This window comes from Equus przewalskii, chromosome 3, assembly GCF_037783145.1.
Source record: "Equus przewalskii isolate Varuska chromosome 3, EquPr2, whole genome shotgun sequence".
Classification (NCBI taxonomy): Eukaryota; Metazoa; Chordata; class Mammalia; order Perissodactyla; family Equidae; genus Equus; species Equus przewalskii.
The window spans coordinates 48326984-48346767 of NC_091833.1; the positions used below are offsets into that span (position 1 = coordinate 48326984).

A 19784-nucleotide genomic window follows, 5' to 3' on the forward strand; every position below is an offset into this window, starting at 1 on the left:
GTTGTCTTTTTAAATTTCTATCCTGGGGGACAATAAGAACCCAATGCACCAGTAACAGCTGTCTCCTTGGAAATGTGAAACTGTCTTCTGAAACATCTCTAAGATGCTGTAAACATTACAAGGAAAACGCGTAGTGTGGGGCTGTCTTAACAGCAGAAGCATGAATCCTAAATCTAAATTCATGAGTGTAGTATAGTATACTGCAAGTATAGGAAGATCACATATGTGAGTATAGTATACTATAAGTATGGCAAGATCCTATATATGAGTATGAACTTATACTTTCATCGACAAAAGTAAATATCTTGGAAAATGCTTCATTTATCTTTCAGTGAGTGGCATGTGGGAAGATTGACCTCAAAGGCTTTCCCAAAAGCCTTTTTGGTATGTGTAAGTATCAGTCAACTTATAGATCTGTCTCCAAATAAGGGAGCCTGGGTTCTCTGGAGAGCTGGCCCCATTCTGAAAGGAAAGTTTAAAGCAGCCTGTCTGCTTTTGAGTAGGGATTATCCAATATTAACCTCTGCACGATGGAAAACAAATCGCCCTAGTCATTCATTGCTGCTGTAACGGACTGACCTCCTGAGGCAGAAAGGATTTTAAATTAGAGGTAGTTTTAATTGAGGGAAATGCACAATTATATTTCATCCAGATTAATCAAGTTTTCAACTCTTCTGATTAAATTATTCTTTTCCATTCTTCCAGAAAAATCTGGTTTTCAGATCTTCTGAGTTTACTAGAAGTTTGAGAAAATGTGAATGATTATGTGCATTCTAATTATTTTAATATCAGTAGGTGGTAAAAATGTGAATGCAACACAAAAGATAAGGGAATGTCTCTCTCCTAACCAGCAACAATCCTCCTGCCTAAAAGAAAGTAAGTTTTGAAAACAACAAAACAAAACAAACAGGGCCTGAAGAGATGTTTTGGTCTGCTGGCTAGGACCTGAAGGAGATCACAGGGAAGATCATATTAATCTGGGTAAATATGTGCATCAAAGTCAGACTGCCTGGGTTCAAATTCCAGCTCCGTGATTTTTTGGTTGTGTGATAGTGAAAGGTTCTTTAAATGGTCACAATAGCAATAATGACAGAATTGGATCGCTGTGACCATTAAATTAGATGAGAGCGCATGGCCCAGTGTCAGGTATCATTAATATTATTTCATTTCCTTCTTCAAGTCTAAGAATTTCTTTTCGAATTAGTTTTTATAATTTCTAATAGGTTAGAGGTGTTCTGATTCAGGAAGTGCTTTACGTCTATTGCTTGGTATAGCCATACATTCATGGTTTTACAGGAACCAGAAAGCAGTGGACCAGCCCCATTCTATCAGTAAGTTTTATTAAAGTCCTAGTATGAGACAGACTCTGTGCTGGAAAGTAAGCAGAAATGAGGGACGACAAATGAGGCCCTTGTGTGCAAAGAATTTACATTGCAGTTTGATTGACACAATCAATACACACGAAAACAATAAGCAATAAACTAGACTTATAATTGATATATACATTACGCATACAATGGTGTACCTCCTCCATGATTTAATAATTTTATGGTGGTATCTCTCTTCTCCTGAGATTCAAAGTTCTTTGAGGGCAGCCATGAGATCCTGCTTGTCAGAGGTATGGGCATAGAACTGTGCCCTCTGTACGCTTTGAGTGTTTGCCAATAAAGGCACTGCAGTCATCAGAGGAGCATTCCTATCACAGTGGAATGAACACTAGAATGAAAAGAAGAGAAATTGAGATCGCTGAGTTGGGCTCTCCCACTAATTATCTATAGAGCCGAGCCCCAGTTTCTCCAGCTATAAAATGCAAAGTTTGACCTAAAATCTAGATTAGTAGTATTCTAAGGTACATTTTTTTCATTTGTAAATAGGCAAAAACATTCTTCAAAAGAAATCTTATCAGTAAAAACAGGTAAGAATGGAGGACCACAAACAGCCTTGGGATTGCAGAGAAGACCGCCTGGAGGAATCAATGTTTTAGCCAAGTCCTGAAGGATGAATGGCAGTTACCTAGGAGAAGGGCGTGGAAAGAGGAGGAGGCTAGAAAGGCTATTCCAGAGGCTAGAAAGAGCATGGAATTGAAATCCATTAATTCTGGTTAAATTCAAGAGTGTCAAGGGGGAGTGGAAAGAAATGGGGCTTAAGAAAGTAAGCAATGCCAGATCATAAAGGTCCACAGAAATCATAACAACTTTGGACTTTATCCTTAGGACAGTGGGTATCCATCAAAGGATTTTGAAAAAGAGAGTGAACTCAAATTTGTTCTTCAGAAAAATCAATCTGGCTATAGAGTGGAGAAGGAATTTGAGAGGAGCAGGATTAAGGCAAGGATGTCATTGAGGAGGTTGTTGCAGTAATTTTAGTAAGAGAAGATGATCATTTAAGCCAAGAAAGTGGTATCAAATTCCTCACTCCTTTGATCCTCTTGCCTGTTTTCCGCTCATCCATAGCGCTAGCACCATAACCCCGGCTAATTCTAACTCTTTGTCAACTCCACGCCTGCACTCAAGAAGTTAAATGTGACTAGGGATAAATGTACAACTAAGCTTACTGGTCTCATTTTAAATTCATGAAATTAGCTGCCAACGAGTCCTTAAAATGCTCCTCAGGCATAATATTCTTCATCCTCCATGTCCATTTATCCTCCGATTGCCTTAAAAAACAGTTTCATTCTTTCTTCTCTCCCTTCAAACTCCCAAAACTGCCTTCCCCATTGATACACTCAGCTTATAATCTTTCTTCCTACTTCACCAAGAAACAGACAGTCGGAGGGAAACATTTACAGATTTCCGCCACTGCATCTAACCACCTACCAGCATCAGTACCTGCCAGCTTCCTTTCTTCTATCCAATTACTACAGACGAGTTTTCCATGCTTCTATCCAAAACCAATCCCTCTACTATATCCCATCTCTTCTCACCTCCTATAGGACGTCACATCAGCAATTCTCCCCTCTCTCCTTCAACATTAACTTTTTCATTCTTACTGAATCATTCTTATCATCATTCAAATATAGCATTGTTTCTCCAATCTTAGAAAATTATTTTCATGACTCCACTTTCTTTGCCAGCTACTCCTCTGACTTCTTTGCCCCTTTTTGCAGCAAATCCCTTGAAAGATTTGCCTAATCTTCCTTTTTCCAATTTCTCACCTCCCTTTTTCTCATAAACTCACTCCAATCAGGATTTTGCTTCCACGACTCCACTCAAATAATTCTATCAACGTCATTGATGGCCTCCGTTTTGCTCCTCAGTTATTGGTCTTGCTTTGCTTAATCTATCAGTAATATTTGACTTAGTTAATCATTCTCTTCTTCTAGAAAAAAAATTATTAGCTTGGCTTTCAGAATAACTCATTCTCTTGATTTTTACCCTACCTCAATTGATTCCTCCTTCTTGGTACCCTTTTTGGGTTCTTCCTCTCTCAATCTCTTAATATTAAAGTGCTATAATGTTCAAATTCTTGGCCTCCTCTCTTCCTTATCTATTCTCATTGGTGATTGTATCCAATCCTATGAGTTTAGATATCCTCTATATGCTGACAACTCCAAAATGTCTATCTTCAATCCAGTCCTCTTGTAAGAATTTAATGACTGAAGCCACTCAGAATATCTCATCAACTGACCACAGTAATTGATTTAGGGATGAAAATTTAATGTAAGCTAGTTCAATAAGATAAGCCTCAGTACCTGTTCTGGGGATTCTGATGCATAAATTCATATGTTCTCCACTGAGCATAAGGATTTGGGGTTTGAAACTGCTGTAGTCAACATTTGCCAGAGGTCCACTCTATGCCTGAGTTTGGAGCCAAGATAAAAAGGAACTAGACCCTAGAGATGGATCTTGATGACTATGTTTGAGTCTTGGATGAAGTCACATCTCAAGCCAGATCTGCTCTTGGACTTATGCAATTCCATGAGCATAAAATTCTCTTTTTCATTTGAGATTTCTGTTGCTTGAAAATATATGTATCCTATCTGATACGCACAAATTTTAGGGAGTTAGGTATTCTTATCTCCACTTTATGTAAGAGGAAAAACCATGCTAAGATGCCTGCATGATTTTCCCAAAGTCATTCATCTAGTAAGGGGTGGCATCAGGACATGATCCAGATAGTCCAAACTTTAGATTCCTCATCCATAATTAGAACTCTCTCTAAATGGGAGTTTGGAGATACTGGAATTCAATGCTGTATGTGATGTGTCCCTCTAAAATGTACGTGTGTGTGTGTGTGTGCACTCTTACTCTAAGCACTGTATTACAACATTAAATATTAGGTGGTCCTCTTTCCTAAGAAAATACCAAAGAGTTGATTCTCACTTATTATTTACCCTCGTTTCCATTGAAATATCCTGGGAACAAAATCAACTTTACTCTTTGGTCTGTGTCCTCAATTTTAATTCTGTCCTTCACAGAAGAGTGGGCATTACTCTCACCTGTGGATTTTTTGTTCTTCTATTTTCAGATTGCAGACAATAACCAAGAATCTAGCGTCATCATGTCTGAATTTTATGAGATAGATTTATCTTCCTACCACTGACATGATGTTAATATTCGTGAAGGGATCACTGAAATGAGCACAGAACAAAGAATCCAGGAAACCTGGATTCATGCACTGAGTCTTTCTTTCCAGGGTGTGACACTGGGCATGTTCTTTGGCGCACTGGAGCCCTTTTCTCCTCTGTAAGGTGTGAACCACAACCATCTATCTTAGAGGACTGTGATGATGATTAAATGAGACAGCAAACACCTGACATATAATGGACCCTGAACAAATCATAGAGTCTTTTTCTGTTTTGTTTTTCAAAAATTCTATTGGAATATACATCTCTGTATTAGCAAAAAAGACACCCAAGAACCATTTCATAGCACATTTGTTTCAATAAATGTTGATTTTAACAAATGGTATTGTATATCACAAGACATACTGTCCCACCAGTTCTTTTTAATAAGATATTAACCCTGTTAACAGGAAGCATGAGAGTGTATATATGAGGCACCCGGAGAATGGCTCAGGAACGTCCTGAGCAGAGAGAGAGATCAGTCTGGCATTCAAAAGTGTCCAGAGATAAGGCAAGAATGGATTAGCAAAATTGCCTGCATTGGCATGATGTGGATGTGCCCTGCCCACTCTGTAGTTGAAAAAATCCACTCCAGACCTTGCAGTACAGACAATTCAATTTGACATTGTTTAGTGTCCTGTGGAGTGAATGGGAAACTTATTGCATCTGCTATCTTTCTCAGAATGAGAGTGTTTTTCCTTAAGAATTCTCAGAAGGGAGTGATTCTTTGATAATTGAACTCCCTGTGGCGTTGGTCAAGTGGAAACAGTGCGCAGAGGCTTCAAAGAAATGAAAGCTTCGAGCACAGAACAGAAGCTTTTCTGGCAGTGATGAGAAGAGGCATCCTTTTGACCCTTTAAGTAATGATAGCCAATCGTTTAGAGAGAGCCCAGGCGATGTCCCTGAAGAGAGCAAAGGAGAGCAGGAGGGAGCAGAGCACGGCGTGGGGAGAAGCTTTGCTACAACTCAAGGATCCTCATAAAATGGTTTCTACTCTTTTCAGTGTGATGTTTTGATTCATAAGAAATAGCACATAAATCCAAAGTTGGGAGCAAAGGAAGTAAATAATACATTAAAAAACACATGACTCAGCCTGAGAGAACTGCTTCACTTCAGCAAAAACAAGAGAACTGTTAGAAGAGTAAATGGATAATTCGGTAGGCAGGAGAAGTTCTCTGCAGGAGGCCTGAACTCGGTGAAGACAAAATGAGAGTCACTGAAGAAATTCCTACTAAAATCAAACAGGTTCATGGAGGTAGTTTTGTTACACCTTCTCTGTTGCTGCATCTTTGCCCATTTCTCCTTACAACCAAAATTAACCTGCACAGTTCTTCAAAAAAACACCAACAGTGCCATTTTAATCCTTTCTACTCCTGAAGAGGAAACCAGATATCTACATCTGCTTTCTAATTTTTAATGCAATAGTGGAGAGGATGGGGTATTGGAATGAAAAGCAAGCATGGGCTTTGCCACAAAATGAGACCATTGCTTGAGTTCTTAGCCCAAGAGGTTAATTTAGGGAAAGATAAGCATAAAATTTCAGGAACGAGTCAGGATATCAAGGCAGTTAAAAAATAAACACCAGTAGTAGCTATGGAGTGCTGGAATGCAACCAGATTCACCCAGAAGAGTTACAAGTTTTTCTTCCGCTGAATGAGGATGAGAAAATCTGATATAACCCTCAGTGGCTTTGTCTACCTGGTGCTACAAATATGTTCCATTATGTTGATACAATTAGGTTTTTCACAATTAAACCATTGATCCAGGGTGCCAAAACATTAAACTTATATGTGTATCATTATATGTGGGGGCATTCTGAATATTATTAGGAATATCCTATCGGAAAGAAAGTTTTACTTTTATGGATTTACTTACATTTTCTCTTCTATTTACATTCTTCTTATCTAAGGAAGAAATAAGAGAGGTTTTCCCACCCTTGCCATATAATAACATAATGTGCTACATTTTAATATTTAATATTGCGTCCCATCCCTCCGGAATGCTGTGGAGCACAGCAGCAGCAGTTTGACATCCCTCAAGGCCTGGCGAGAGCCTGCACTGCTTGAAGAGCAGTGAACTGTGTTTTAGTCCAATTTTCTGGAAGTATATGAAATATTTAGCAACTGATCTGAAGAGAGCTGCTGTTCCTAATAACCACAGCTCCCAGGAGGAAGTCAAACCATGCTCTGGGCTCTATTGCTGAGGAATTTCATCAGTGTCAGAGCAACATCAATCAACCAACTTGAAAACAGCTATTGAGTGGCAAGGCATCACCATCATCAACAGATATTTTTCACCAGGCTCACTATGAAGAGGATACCCTGTTAGTGATCAGGGCTTCAAAATGGCTCAAGAACCTAATATCTAGTTGCAAAATTCCTCATTTCTACTCATTTTAATGGTAAAGTGCCTGCTAGAAAAGTACAAAATGTTCTGAAAGGTTTTCTCTTTTCTGATACATTTCTAAGCCAATTTTTCAAGGCAGCCATTACCAAACTGATGGGGAAATTAAATGGGAAAAAATTTTTACTTTCTAAGTGCCTCTCCAGGAATACTTTACATTGATTCTATAAAGGGAAGCAACAAGCCTGGGACTTCAGTTAGCCATTCTACCACCAGGAGATTAGGAATAGAATGAATGTCCAGCACTAAAATAGTTCATAATATTTGCACTTATTGTATTTATGTCATCACAGTCCATACATTTAGCTGAAAATAATCACTGTTTCCATTTTAAGGTAAATGTATGACTCCCACATCAATTTGAACTAGGCGAAGAATAGACATTAAAAAGTGCACTGGGACTAGAAACAGAGATATTTAACCACCCATTTAACATATGCCAGGAATAAAAGGCAGGATGAACAGTTGTACTGTTCTTTAGAACGCAAACTCCAATACAAAAGCTAATTTTACATTAGAAAGCAGTGTAAGTCCCTTCTCCTTGGCAAGCACGCATCAAGCATCCAAATCAGCAGTCAGCCCCATCCTATTATGCAGAACACAATTTGCAGCAGCTAATAAGAAAAACCTGCAGGCAAACCCTGGCTACCAGATCAGTAAACACAAGTCACGTGCTTCTTTAGGTGGCACCAATCTAGTAATTATTTAACCTCTGCTAGTTGAACCAGATCAACAAAGGTATTTCTTGAACTTTGAATTCCCAAGTGCTTCAAGATGATGCACAAATAGGATTAATAATAGCTAACATTTCTTGAGCATTTACCCTAAGGGAGACACCAGGAGAAGCACTTTACATAAATTATCTCATTGCATCCTTACCACAAGCCTATGAGGTAGGTAACCTTATTAAGCATAAGAAGCTTAACTAACTTTCATTAGGTCACATAGCTAATAGGTGATGGAGCTATAAACACTGGCAGTACCCAGTCTTTTAAACTCTGTCTCTTCTGCCTCACAGAGCTATTCAAATTAGAAGGAAATCAAGTAGGTTCCAACCGGGAAAAGTGGTTTTGTTCTATCAAAGAATTCTGTTCCAGTACCAGGAGCTTCCAACATTTAGATTAGGTCCGCTATTTTCTTAAAACCCAAACATGGTACCTGGAATGGATAAAAACTTTAATCCATTTGCACCAATGAGCCTGTGCTCTGAGAAGAGGCAAATATCTTAAGTAGGAAGGACCATAGACAGGAAGTGTCCTGAGAGTGTCAACTCCTAAACAGGGACATTCAAAAAAGGGTGGACCTGGATAGATGGGAGTCACTGGACTGAAGAAAAGTAGAGGATAAGGATAGAGGAGAAAAGAAATGGAAAAGGAATCAGCAGGTGGAACATTGCAGTAAGGTGGAAGATGAAAATCAACCTCAAGGTTTTCTTTGGAATAAACACTCATGGATCCGTTAAAGACACAGCCTTGCCGCTTGGTATCTCATTCCTGGACAAGTCAACTAAAGACTGTTGTTGAGAATTACAATCCATTTTCCATTTTAATATGAAATTCATGCTTGTAATGACTTCTACTTTGAAATATCAAAATCTTATCCACAGGAGAAAGCATGACATTTGGTAATTACTTATTAAATCGATTAATTTGAAAAATCATCCAAATTATTCCAACATAAACGAAAATTAATATCCCATGTGTTTTCCTAGAACAACATATGAAGATATCAAATGAAAGCAATCTTTTCCATTCTCAACTTCTTTTACTCACATGAAGACAAATGTATACTTCTTATATGGGAGCAGCCTATGACCATTTACTTATGTTATGAAATGAGTTTGCTAACTTATAGCCCCTTAGCACTGTTTTGAAAATTGGCTTTCTGACCTCGTCAACTTTTTTTTTACACTAATGTTGATAGTCAGACTATGCACACATTGACATAAGCTGGATCATATCTCCATTACAGTATTAATACTATTCTCTTTTTTAATTTATTTTCTTTTTTTAAATTTTATTTTTATTTTTTGAGGAAGATTAGCCCTGAGCTAACATCTGCTTCCAATCCTCCTCTTTTTGCTGAGGAAGACTGGCCCTGAGCTAACATCCAGCCCATCTTCCTCTACTTTCTATGTGGGATGCCTACCACAGTATGGCCTGCCAAGTGGTGCCATGTCCGCACCCAGGATCCGAAGCGGCGAACTCTAGGCTCCCGAAGTGGAACGTTCGAACTTAATGGCTGCACCACCGGGCCAGCCCTACATTTATTTTCATAAAACAGATTTTAAAGTAGTTTATACTGAAGCATACTACAAATCCAATTTTTCTCACTAGTTTAATTTTCAGCATGAGAAACTCCTACAAATTATTTATAAAGATTTCACAACACTGTTGTCCTATAATGAGTTAAAGGGTCACACAATGAAACATTTTGAATGTCCTTATAAAAGTTTCCTATTCTGGATAAGAAAAATTAAGCCACACAGAATTTTACACATTCTTTAAACTAAAACTATAACTTCATTTCTGTAGAAAAAAGTAAAATGTCATCATATGGCTTAATGGAAAGAGCTTGGACTTTGATTTTGCACAAACTCAGGTTCAAAATATACCCCTCTTTCTCAGGTAACAGGCTACTGAAGAGTGAACTCAAGAGTATATAATCATAAGCAACTATCCATTCTCCCATTGACCCTTCAAATCATCTCATTGGGCTAGTTCTTTCCCTGTCCTTGGATTTCTTAATTCCTTTTAGTCACATTTCACGAAAGCAGTGTCATTTTAGCATGAACATGCTATCCCTTAAAATAATGAAATCACTTACCCAAAGAGAATTACTCTTACCCAAAGAGAAGTCTGGCCTTTGCACCAGGATCCTGGGAGGTAACCTTTAAACCCTCGGAATTTCCCAGTTGATAGGAGTGTCTTTGATGTTCAGGGTGGGCCCCCGGACCACAGGTGTTTGATAATTTATGCTAAGAGAGGACTCAGGGTGAGCAGGGTCACACCAATAGTCTCAGGATGGAGATGGCCATGCCAGAAAGACAACCATGTGATTAGAAGGTTGGAACTTTGAGCCAGGTGATATCAGCCTGACCTCCAGCAGGGAGCGGGCTGGAGAACCAGTTCACATGGGCCTTGGGATTCTCAGCAATTTTTGTGATCACATTCTCTGGCTCACTGACAGTGACTTCTCCTTAGCCCCTGGAGTGCTGTACTACCTTGGCCCTCCAGGCGGCCTTTCTGGGTAGAGTCCTCAGGCTTAAAGTGAAGAAAAACATCCTCCCCACCCCCCTTACTTATTCTAGGTGACAGAACCTTCTCTTTCAACGAGTCCATTTCCACTCTTACGTAAGCTAATGTTGGGAGAACCCATTTTACAATCTCTTGGCCTGTCTGGCATATTCTGTTTTTATTGTTAAGCCTGTCTTCCTAGGGGGCACCCCGGTATCAGTATATTTTGTGGTCAAGCAATGATCAGTCAGAAAATTTTGTTAAATGCTTTGCTCCCACATTTTCTACCCTTTGCCAAGGGCATCTGTGTGTGAGGCATGCTTTCACATGTCAGTCAAAACCTGTAACGTCAGGGGGGGTTATTCTCTTTTATAATCCGTTCAATTTACTTTTACTGTTGCTTTATTTTTATCTCCCTACTTAAAATTCTGCCATGTTGACTATAAAATCAATACCTTTAGACATATTTGAATTATCAAAGCTCAAGGAACCCTGAGTGCCTTCATCAGTGCTACGAAAGGCATTTTATCACTGTCATTGAAGCCAGATGGCCAAACTGATTTCAAAAAATTCACTTTTGGATTGACTCAAAATATGTGAATGTATTAATCTATAAGAATTTAAAGTGAACATGGGAACTGATAAGGGGTTCAGAATAAAGAATAATTCAGTCTAACATTGGTCTAAAACTAATCCTAATTATTTTGTAAATAGCATCTGCAAGGTAATGGAAAAAACTTCTGGCCTTGCAGTTGAGAAGTCACACGATCTCATGCCCTAGGGAGTCATACTGAGAGGCAGTGTCTTCAAAGCAGAATTAGAGATGACTAGGAGTAGGGCCTTCAAAAGTACAAATAGGTACTCTCTACATGAGGATGTCTGCGTTCTCACCTTAACTTCTGCTTTATGACTTTCATGCCAACCAGGTCTCTGGAATGCCCAGTGGATCTCCCTTTGGCACTTTCCCTCTCAGGATTTGGGCATTTTGTCTCCGTATACTGAGTCCAACCACATTCACCTACCATCCTTGTAGTTGCTTCCTTCTAGCTTTAAACCCTCTAACCCAACAACTTATCTATTATTTTTAAAAATATACATATATATATCCCATAGAACAAATACTGTTTGAGCTTCAGCTTTCTACCAGTGAAGGAATTCCCTTGAGGTTGCCCGTCTACACTCGTGGGAGGCTGATAGACTGGCCTGGGAGAGACTCTCTAATTGCCTCAGGACTAAGATATCACAGAGATTCTTGGAATGCTTGTTGTTACACAGAGTCTGTTTAACAGCCTTATCTTCCTTTGCGCGTTGTGTTTATTCCTGATGATGCAAAAAATATATTAGTTTTTATTTGAATCCTAATATTCAGGCATATAATTTTAAAAAATGGCCAGAGATATGAATAGGCTAGTCACTAGTAGTTAAAAAAAAATGCAGATTATAATAATAACAGCTATCCCAGTTTACCCATCAGGCTGCTAGAAATGAAACAGTCACCTACTGTTGGCAGGCATGTAGGAAAAAAGTGGAAATGTGAATTGTTTCAGACTCCTTGGAAAGCCATCTGGCAGTGTCTATTAAAAATTAAAATGTACATTTCTTCAAGCCCAGCGATCCCACTCCTGGGAAATTACCAGCATAAGTGAGTAGCCTCTTCATATAAGGATGATTATTCCACATTTATCATGGCAAAAAAGGCTGGAACAAAGAGAAGGTTATTTGGTAGGAGAATAGTTAAGTAGATTGTGATACGCTCCCACCATGGGGTATTATACAACAATAACAAAGAATGCACTAGAGCCCCATCCAATGAACTGGACGAATTTCAGGAAAAACATAAAATTGCAGAAACATATACATAATATAATCCCACTTTCGTAAAACAAACAATGACTAAATGAAACCCTCATGTATATGTATGATTTTGAGCATGAAGATATATCTGGAAAGTTATACGTTAGGTGTATAATGACACGGATCACCTAGAGGTGGGACAAAAGGACAGAAAGGAGGAAAGGAAGAGAGAAGTGTAGGGAAAAAAACTCAACAAGTAGTCATAAAAATAGTATATTTGATATGCCCCAAATGTGTAATATTATGCATGCATGTTTCCGTGTGTGCACATGTGTGTGCATAAAGAGACACACTGAAGGAAGCAATCACTAAATGGTGAATGTGGTTTTCTCATTGTAGTGTGATTTCAGGTAATTTTTACTATTTCCATATAGTTTTTTGAATTTTGAGTTTTTTAAATGAGTATGTAGGATTTACATAATATAAAAAACATCTACCTTGTGGGAAAAAAGTCAATAATTAGTATTAGAATAATTTTTTTAATATTTATTCTGTACAAATTTAATGGTCCCACACCATTTTTTTTTTTTTTTAAGAAATTCACAATCTAAACCGATTTACTGGTGGCCTGTACACTGTGTCCTGGATTGCCCTCTCTCCCCACACCGGTTGTCTGGACAACAGTACTCGCTCATTGCCTAGCCCTCTCTGTGTGTTCTTGAACCCCTGGTTCTAGTGGCAGATCTGTCAGATTTAATCTCCTACTTCCTAACTCTGGTTTTATTATCTATAATGTGGCTTGCTACCTACACCAACTGTAATTTTACATGATAATTTACCATCCTGCTGTCACTTTGAATTTCTGGACCAATTTTGTCATAACGAATATCATTATTATCATTATTTCACTCTTTAATGCTATCTACCAAATCAGCAGCAGTCTCATTTTTTTCATTTCTCTTGACATGGACATTGTGTTCAACTAAGTGAATCTGAAGCATCCAGAGACGGGGACGAGTATATGAATGAAAACATACAGGTAACAGATGCAAGATTTGAGGGTGCTTAGTCTAAGAAAAAGAATATTTAAGAAGGACATTATATATGGATATAAATACTTAAATAGAAACGAGGTCCAGAGAACAGAGCTCGGTCAGATAGAAGCTATAAAGAGTAGCAAAATCCAAGACACAATGTTTTCACAGTGGAAATTATCCCAAAATAGGAACTGGTAGTCTGGGGCAGTAAGGAGTTCACTCCCAAAGAAAATTGCAAGTGGAGACATGGTTTTTATTACCAAGGATGCAGCGAAAGGGCTTCATTTGAAGATAGAGGTTAAACGAGATTATCTCTTATTTCCGTTTCACCTTGGGAATTCCGTGAGTTCTACTTACTGTTTTACACATATGGCTATTTATTTCAAAAGATGGTTGGGTGAACTCGTATCCTCTTCATAAATATTGGAATTTGGATCAGATGATTCATTTGGGGTCATAGCACATATATGTCATCCTTCTCTCCCCTCCTTCTTTGTGAGTTCTATATTTCAAGAAATGCTCAAAGGCAAGTCAGCCAGGAAATGTTTTCTAGCAGGTCCCTCCTTATTTTCGGCTTTCCCACTGCCCCACACCATTCAGGGTCACTTCTGACTATCTGGCCACAGACTATATTTCAGGAAATACATATTGTTCTCATGAAAAGGGCTTCGGATCTTAATATTTTTCTCATCTTTATTTTCTATGCCTGAAATCTGAGCTCAAAGTCTTAGAAGTAAAATCTTCTGTTAGTCTTCCTAATTCTTCTCTTTTGGAAACCCCTCTTGTCTTACTTAGCTTTTCAGAATCAAAGTTAACTCCCAATGCAAAGGCAACATTTGGGAACACACATAGTCCCCAAAAGTTTCCTTAAAAATCTCTTTACTAGCTTCTTTTTTTTTTTAAGATTTTATTTTTTCCTTTTTCTCCCCAAAGCCCCCCGGTACATAGTTGTATGTTCTTCGTTGTGGGTCCTTCTAGTTGTGGCATGTGGGACGCTGCCTCAGCGTGGTTTGATGAGCAGTGCCATGTCCGCGCCCAGGATTCGAACCAACGAAACACTGGGCCGCCTGCAGCAGAGCGCGCGAACTTAACCACTCGGCCACGGGGCCAGCCCCTCTTTACTAGCTTCTTTAAAATGCTCTTTGTTCCTCTCAACATCAGCCCCCTTCATCTCCAAACTTGTAATGTCTTTGCCTGAGGAAGGTGCAGGCCAGAAAGAAAAAGAATGACTGCCAATACCCCCTATCAATCTTTCCCTTTGAGTTGTCCTGTGCTGTCCTGAGTTGTCCTGAGTTCTTATAGGGGATCATCATTCTCTCTCCCTCTCTCTTCCTCTCTCTCTCACTCTCTTCCTCATCACATCCCTTTTCTCTCTTTACACTTTCTCTCATTTCTCTAGCTGTTGTGGCTTATTATGATTTTCTGAATCCTCCAAGAACAGTGTTTGAGGTGTTGGAACCATATTGCATTACATTTGTTTTTCTTGATCCCTTCCTTCAAGGGAGTTTTTCTTCTCCATTCTTTTTAATGTATCACCTTAGCCAGATGAAAATTTCCTTAGCAATTTCCAAATCTTTATTCCTTTAGGATAATCTGAGTATTACGCTCTTTACCTAGAAACTCTTTAGTAGTCTTTACCTACTAAATCAATGATGGCTCTATTTGACCAGTTATATACATGAAATACACCTTTGGAGCCATTCTGTATCAACTCCTTTATCCCAGTATATTCATGCTTTTAATTTCCTGATTTCTATATAATCCAAATATTATTAGAAATGGCCCTTAAATTAATTAACACGTAGGGGCAATGACAAGCACAATTTTATGCTTTACTTTTGTCTCTAAGCTGCTTGTGATTTAATGTAATACATTTCAGATATTAGAAGACTGGTGAATAAGCAGTAAAAAGAGGAGAACTTGACACAAAGTTTCCCATTAGGTGAAAAGGTCACATCCTAGGAGAGCACATCCTCTAGATGGAAGACGTAAAGAAACAGAAAAAAACGTTGACGAAGTTTCTGGATTTAATAAAAATTAAAATTTTTATATTAGACTCTAGGGTTGAAATTTGAATAAAGAAAGTGAGTTATAAACTGGTTTATACCAAAGATAGTCCAGAAGGTCATGAAGTTACAATAAATGTGTCTAAGTGAGACTCTTTAAAAAAGTGAGGGGTCCTATCCCAAATCCATAAAATAAGATTGTTTTTGGTGAAATGTGAAGGACCTGTAACTTTGAGGTGCTTACGAGCATTACTTGCCTACGACCAGCCAGCTCTTACTACAATTTATCACCCTTTGCTCTTATAAAATACTTAGACATACTTTTATTTTAACTTACAGCAGTATCCAATTATTTCTATTTCTGGGAAAGCACATAGCATGAAAGACAATTTTCAAAGCCAAGAACATGAAATAGACACCGTTCAGTTTAAATGGAGAGGGCCTTTTTTTCCTTCCTTCTCTATAGATGAAGAAATATATAAATATGGAAAGGAAAGAGACTGGCTATAAGAGGGGGACAGCAAAAGCAATTATGTACTATTCTGGGAAAACTATGTCACTAAAAAGAATTTAATAATTTAAAAAACTTTTCAGAGTTTGAACATCTCTCATGGCTTTCTAATACCTTTACAGTTAATTCAGATTAGCTCACAATTTTTAATTGTGCCTTTATCAGCCTTTTCTAAGGGTGATTATAAAAAATTATTAAAATCTATCTGCTTGTGAAATCTTGCAGAAATAAGCAAGAGGATAAAAATCAAGCAAAAATGCATTAGAAATAGACTAGAATAACAGACTGAGGACACCTAGTGGTGGTCAAGAGTAGCACCATATTCTTCTATAGTGTAAGGTTCGTGCCTCACAATTAACACGGGAGAACTTCTCCACGAGAGATTGTCAGGTGCCTGCCAGCTATGTCACTTTCAACTGGGCAGGAGGTGCCACAAATGGAGAAGCCAATTAATAAAGAGACTAGCATTTAATTTCTATACGAGACCTTGTCCTAAACTCTTTAAAAATGTATAGTGTGATAGACAACAAAACTGTATTATAAACATGAAACTTGCTAAGAGACTAAATCTTAATTGTTCCCACCACTCAAAGAAATGATAATTATGAGACACGACAGAAGTGTTAGCTAATACTACAATGGCAATCATCTTGCAACATAAGTGTATCAAATCAATATATTGTACACTTAAACTTATACAATGTTATATGTCAATTATATCTCAATAAAATAAATAAGTTTTAAAAATGCATAGTCTGGCTAGGAACTTGTGAACGTTGTGATCACTCAGTGGATAGTCCTATAACAAACAAACAAAACTTACTCCCTTTCAAGTGCTAGATCAGTGTCAACTATTTTTAAAAAAATGACAAACGTACTCAGTAATTCCATAAACAATGTTACTATTGTTATATGTTATCATTGTGCCTATCATGAACTAGGGACACTGTGCTAGGTACTGGGAATACAGAATGAGTAAGACATAGCCCAGGTCCTGGAAGGTAGAGGAAGCAGATATGTAAAAAGAGAGGTGATATGAAACGTTAGAGGTCCTGAAAGAGAAGAATGTACAACAAGAACACAGAGGAAGGGGCCATCCGTTTTACTTGTGGGGGATGAAGTCAGGAAATGCTTCAACATTTGAGACAAGATTTTGTTTGCTATCTTGGCACCATGTGTGGTGTGGTCAGCCTTGTTAGACGCCTCTTACATTTATAGAACAGAGAAGAGATGTATTATTGCTTCTTGTTCTGGCTGCCTTAGCCTTGCTGTCTGACCATGGAGAATTGGCATTGAATTTTCTAGGCCTTCTTAAAACTAATTTAGCAAACATTCACTCTATTCCAAATACATAGGTAGAATAGTTAAAAAATATTTTTTAAGCTTATTTATTTGGAAATGGAAAAAGCAAGAGACTGGCATCCAGACAAATAGGGCTACATCTCTGCCACTAACAGTCATGAGTTTTGGTGAAACATTGAAACTCAGTCTCAATTTTATTTTATCTCAAATGAGAGTTTGGGAAATAGTGCTGTCTAAGCATTCTAAACATTAAATCTAAGCATAATTCGAAGCATTAATTTACACATACATATGATGTCTATTCATCTGTGATGGTTTTCAAATACGTCCACAAATCCTTTTTTAGTCCTCCACTCGAAAGGTAGAGCCGATTGCCCTCCCTTGAGTGTGGGCCAGACTTAGTGGCTGACTTCTAACAAATAGAATGTGGTGGGAGTGACAGTGTCTGACTTCCTAGATTAGGTCATAAAAGGCACTGCAGCTTCCTCCTGGCACTTTCTCTTACCTCACAAATTCTGGGGGAAGCCAAATGCCATGTCATGGAAAGACTCAAGCTGACTAATAGAAAGGCCCATATGGCAAGGAACTGAGGCCTCAGGCCAACAGCCATGTGAGTGAGCCATCTTGGAAGATCCACTCCCCAGTCAAGCCTTTAGAGTCCAGCCAACATCTTTACTACAGCCTCTTTAGAGGCCCTGAGCCAGAACCATTCAGCTACGCTGCACCAGAATTCTTGACCCACGGAAAGTTCGAAATAATAACCACTCCTGTTTTAAGACTCTAAATTTTGTGGTAATTAGCAATAGATTACTCATATACCATCATTCAAGCCATCTCCTCCACGGCTCATGACCCATCCAGAACTTGTGGGTTCAAACCTCAGTGGACAATAAAGTAGATGCAGGATTATTGTTTTCTCTTTAAAGGTCTGAGCATTTATTCTACTTCCATCTCTGCCATGAGACGGAAATTTTAATGCTCACCCTCTCTCCTAGGCCTTCCTTTACCTAACAGTGCTATAGCTAACTGCAGTGCTACAGCTAAATGCAGCTCTTTTAATGAGTGTATTCAGCCTTTACAGTTTAAGAAAGCAAATTTGGATAATCACAGAGCATCAGCTCCTCGAGACCCCTTCAGCTCTTTTCTGCAGCTTCAGTCAGGTATGCATGCTCCCCCATGTCAGGATAACTTTCATGTACCACATCTCAACATTTCAGTCAACGACAGACTGCATATATGACAGTGGTCCCATAAAATTAGTACCATAGAGCCTAGGTGTGCAGTAGGCTGTACCATCTAGGTTTGTGTGAGCACACTGTATGACATTCGTACAACCATGAAATTGCCTGACGGTGCATTTCTCAGAACACATCTCCATTGTTAAGAGATGCATGACTGTAGTTCCACAGATACTTTCATTCCCTACAACTCCTGATCAGCACATTTAACTCAAAAGTCCGGAACATAAGGCAAGAGGCTCAGACTATTTTTTACATGCACACGGGGACTCTTTTCAGTGTAACTGCCAGGAACCTTTAGTCTCCCAAGGTAATTATAAACACTAAATTTATTAATGTCCCCCATATTACAAGGCAAAATGGTGCAGTAGAAAGAGCATTACATGTGTAACCAACGGTCCCATGACTGAGTCACAGCTCTGCTATTTACTTGCTGTCTGACGGCAAACAATTTATTAAACTGCTCTGACCTTAAATTTCCTCGCCAGGAAAATGAGAGTATTGGTATCTACTTTACAGAGTGGTTATACGAATTTAGAAATATGTTGAATGTGAAAAGTGCTTTTCACCTTGTAGTTGTTTTTGTTCTTTTTATTACATTGAGCCATTCACGAACAAATACAAATCACTTTAAGACTGGTCAAATTCCCAGATCTGATACACTTGTAACATTGCCAAATCTATTTCTTCTGACAATACAATGGAAGCACAGTGTGGCATATGAAGGGACTCCAGAGAGCTGGATTTCAGGGTGCCACCACCTAGCTAACATAACCGTGGGCGAGTGGTTGATCTTCTCAGGCCAGTGTTTCCTCATCTAGAAAATGGGGTAAATGAGTGAGAGAATTTTAAGATAGCTTCTTGAATGCCAGTAATTGTTAAATAACACTTGGGGTTAAATGGAAAAGGACGAATTTTAAAAGTACGAAAAATAATCAGAATATAATATTTTACCTGCTGTATTAAGAGAAAGAATTTTTAGTTTACATTCATTTCATTTGAAACAGTAAGCATGAAAATGTTCTTATTTATCTGTTTTGATAAGTAGCCAGATGGTGTCTAAGGATTCATTTGCTTTGTAGTTTAATGCAATTGAAATGAGTTTGCTAGTCACCTCTTGAAACCTATGGAGCTTTAAAATCATTCAGAATATAAAGATCCTAGTGAGGGTATTAAACTCTATGACTTTTAAATGTTAAAATCAGCAAAGCACCTTTAATTTTACCGCTGATGACATATACAACCTTTTATACTGTATATTAAGCATTCATACTAAATCATAATAAATATTCATGATGAACCATAAGCCACCTGATATTGCAAATGGTCATTTATGTTGTCATTTATGTACCACTGTCAGATCTGATAGTATAATGTTTGTAATTTATTAAGCAATATGTTATAAGAAAATGCCCAATTCCACACTATTTCCATATTAGTAGCAATGGATGTTGCCAGGGCATGGTGGAGTATAAATTATTTCTCAATTTGAACATGATGCTGCTACAATAAAGTGCCCATGGCTAACGAAGTCATTAGCATTTACCATAGAACAAGATTGTCACACACACATACACACACACAATTAGAATACTTGGTATTATAGACAAAAAAGAAATAAAGAAACAAAAAGAAGTAAACATCAAAGCAGATAGTCGTCTGATTTACAGCAAGCACAGCAGAGATGGCCGGA

General features: G+C 38.2%; 1 long non-coding RNA gene across 1 annotated transcript; it reads right to left on the minus strand.

Annotated features, from left to right (window-relative positions):
• Positions 1-1470: 1470 nt before the first annotated feature.
• LOC139082279 (uncharacterized) lies at positions 1471-17279 on the minus strand. The gene is made up of 3 exons (XR_011538113.1): positions 17143-17279; positions 11838-11901; positions 1471-1716 (listed from the first exon to the last, which is right to left on the minus strand). It is a non-coding gene; the product is annotated as an uncharacterized lncRNA (long non-coding RNA).
• Between the last annotated feature and the right edge of the window lie 2505 nt (positions 17280-19784).